At 35.6% G+C, this 3,544-nt stretch overlaps 1 long non-coding RNA gene across 1 annotated transcript; it reads right to left on the bottom strand.

Annotated features, from left to right (window-relative positions):
* Positions 1-1,094: 1,094 nt before the first annotated feature.
* LOC117537893 lies at positions 1,095-2,820 on the bottom strand. The gene is made up of 4 exons (XR_004567787.1): positions 2,736-2,820; positions 2,397-2,502; positions 1,502-1,560; positions 1,095-1,180 (listed from the first exon to the last, which is right to left on the bottom strand). It is a non-coding gene; the product is annotated as an uncharacterized LOC117537893 (long non-coding RNA).
* Positions 2,821-3,544: the final 724 nt, after the last annotated feature.

Below are 3,544 nucleotides of genomic sequence, written 5' to 3' on the forward strand. Positions count from 1 at the left end.
TTCCCAAACCTGAGTCTCACGCGCCGCCTATGCCTGGCTGTATCGGCTACCTCTGTCCCTAGCGAGAGGGTTTTCTCCACATCAGGAGACATTGTTAGTGCCAGCAGATCTGCCCTTTCGGCAAGCAATGTGGACAAGTTAATTTTTATTTAAAAAAACATGAAAATACAATGACAAGCAAGTCCTAATGTCAAACTGGCTGCTTAGGTGCTAGTACAGTAGGCTACAGTTCAAATACAGATTATTTCAGTTTATCGAAATGCTGCACCTTAATGTTCATTTTATTATATTTTGTATTTATTTGAGTGAATATTCACAGTTTAATAATAATTAAAAACCCAAAACTAATAGTTTATATTTTGTGAGTACTAGTACAGTAAAGTTCAAATACAGATTATTTCAGTTCATCGAAATGCTGCACCTTAATGTTTATTTTATTATATTTTGTATTTATTTGAGTGAATACATTATTCACAGTTTAATAATAATAATACAAATATATATATATATGTTTTGTTTTGTGAAAAAAAATGCTGCTGTACCGAAAACGTACCGAACCGAACCGTGACCAAAAAACCGAGGTACGTACCGAACCGAAATGTTTGTGAACCGTTACACCCCTAATATACAGTCTATGGTTTACACCTTAAAACGATGTTTAAAACGAAAAGTAAACGTTCAGGGTTTTTATTAATGGTAATTTTCAGACTGTGAGTTGTTTAGTGGTAGCTCATAGTCTTGATTCTTCTGGTTTAACTTTTCGCTCCGTATTTGAGGTGTCGAAATTCATTCGTCACTTCCTTTTCAGTTTTTTTTATTTATTTTTTTATCATTATTGTTACGTCCTGTCTGTATAAACGTGCTTTAAAATGTATTGTTTAATTTTACATAGTTGTCATCTAATAATCAAAATATATGTTTACAACTATTACATAGTCTTTGTCAGCATATTATTATATACGCTATGCGTACAAAATAAAAGGGTGACATTCATGAAACTTGCTCCATTTATTGGTACCAGTCCTAGAACCATACCCTGAAAAATGCTTGAGGGTGGGATTCATAGAATGATGGTTCCTTTGGGGCATTATGTGCATCCAGGGCACAAGTATGGTTGATCCACTGGAGGCCTTTGTACACATTGGTGGTGGTACCACCGCTGACAAATGTCACAGCAAATCTGAGAAAAACAATAAATACTTGTTATGTAAGGTATGCATTATTTTTATGATAATAGAATATCTCTAATGTATTTCCCACTAACATTCTAACCATTCCTTCAATAATCGAAATCTTTCAAAAACATAAATGTTGTGTTATGAGAAAGAAAGACATTTTCAACAAAAATGTATGGAAAAACAAGCAAAACATTAATCCTTTATCAGTTAATGCTGAAGATGCCAAATATAGTAGCAATTACCAACGCAAATGTTATGTTGATAAAGTCTGGAAACATATTTCTGCTAATTTTCTTTATTTGTAATGTGCAATAGGAAATTACCCAATGTTCTTCATCCTGCTCCTCCATCCCGCAGTAAAAGCAAAGCCTGCTTAGATCATCTGTTGAGACAAAACGTAATCAATATCTTCAGATAAACCACATTGCAGATTTGGGGTCAAGGTAACCCATTCCAATTTTTGACTAAAAGGTCAATTATATAAGGACACATTTGTTGTGGTCTTTTATTATTTTGTGTGAAGAAAAGGCAAAACACACACAAACACATAGATTTTCTAAATTATTAAATCTGAGCACAGAGGAGCCATCTGCTCCTTCTTTCACACTCTCCTTACCCTCTGTAGAATGGGAACCTGCACAATGTCATTACAAAACATCCAAAAACTTATTTCGCACTGTACGCATCAATTTAAGTTTGGTTCTCATGGTTCTTTTGTTGTTCATCACATGTATTAGCTTTACAGCTTTGATTATAATAAGTTCAAGGTAAAAATTAACTGAGGATATCAGTTAAAAGTAATACACACCAATGAGCACATTGAAAGGAGGAAGATGGGGAAATCTCACATCTTAAATAAACCGCAGAATTGAAAGGGTGTGTTAGAGTGTGACGTGTGTAGCCTATATGAAATTGCAGTTGAAGATGCCGGCCTGCGATGCTTCATATGTTATCTGTTTGGAGTTGAGATACACAATATACTGTATGTAGTGACTATTTACCCTAATCTATACTTAAGCCACTGTGTTGCTTTTAAAACCCTGATAATGTTCCTGGTCAATATTAACCCAACAGTACCAATGGTCCAAGCAGTGATACAATACAACAATTTGCATGGCACATTATTAATATACTAGGTTATTGATGCATACTTATGAGATACAATTAATAAAAGTAACTACATGAAGTCATTGACAATGTTGAGAAAAGGTAAGAAACCAGATTCTCTGAGGAGAGAAGTAGCAATGTCCAGCCTCAGCTCATGCACTGCCTTCTGTGAGGTTTCAAACTCAATTGCCTCCCCCAGTAAAATCTTCTCTGCAAACTGAAGAGAACCTTGATTAGTATATGGACTGCATGGTCTATGATTTTACCCTCAAATGGAATACAAACAAATGACCCAAGAGATTTAAAGAATGACATGTTGTATATGTGTAGTTTGACACAATTCAATACATCTTTGATCAAGATGTATAAAAGCAAGTCAAGATATTCAGTCTAATTGCTACTGAATTTGAGTTTGAGAGTAATGTTTGGCTAAATGCATTTCACACTCACTTTTAAGGCCAGGACACCACAGGATGTGCTGTCTTGTTGGCGATTATGGGGGAGGGTGCTGCATGTCCACCTTGACACCTTGCAGCCTTTCATCCACATAAAGGCTCTACAGTATGTAGATAGTACATGTGTCAAGATGCAGCACATCATTGTCAAAAAACTCATACAACATAGGAACTAGTACACTGTATCAAATGTACCTTGTAGACTGTAGGCACACCCTCATTTTGCCTTTCCCTTCTCCAAGGATCCAAGAAGAGGGTTTTCTTCTCATGGGGGTACATTACCTTTTATTATGCACATGGAAACACAACATGCATTAGGCAGGAACCATACATTAGGCAGGTACGATGCAGGGTATTGTTTAGATGTTATCAATAATAAGTGACAGCATGTATGTGTGGCCCGGTTATCTTGCAAATCACTAATTATATATGGTCTATACAGCACTATAGATACAGATTGGAGCTTAAAATATGCTCCTATTCTCACCACCAACATCCAGTGATGGTTCTCGTTCACAATTCCCACGATGACTGTGTGTGCCATTGGATCAACCTGAGAGTAGTTGCAAAAGTATTACATTCCTGTTGAAAAATGCACATTTTTCTGGGTATGGTTCTAGGGCTGGTACCAATAAATGGAGCAAGTTTCATGAATGTGACACTTTTATTTTGCACGCATAGCGTATATAATAATATGCTGACAAAGACTATGTAACATTTGTAAACATATATTTTGATTATTAGATGACAACTATGTAAAATTAAACAATACATTTTAAAGCACGTTTATACAGACAGGACGTA

The sequence above is a fragment of the Gymnodraco acuticeps genome, unplaced genomic scaffold, assembly GCF_902827175.1.
Source record: "Gymnodraco acuticeps unplaced genomic scaffold, fGymAcu1.1, whole genome shotgun sequence".
Taxonomy (NCBI): Eukaryota; Metazoa; Chordata; class Actinopteri; order Perciformes; family Bathydraconidae; genus Gymnodraco; species Gymnodraco acuticeps.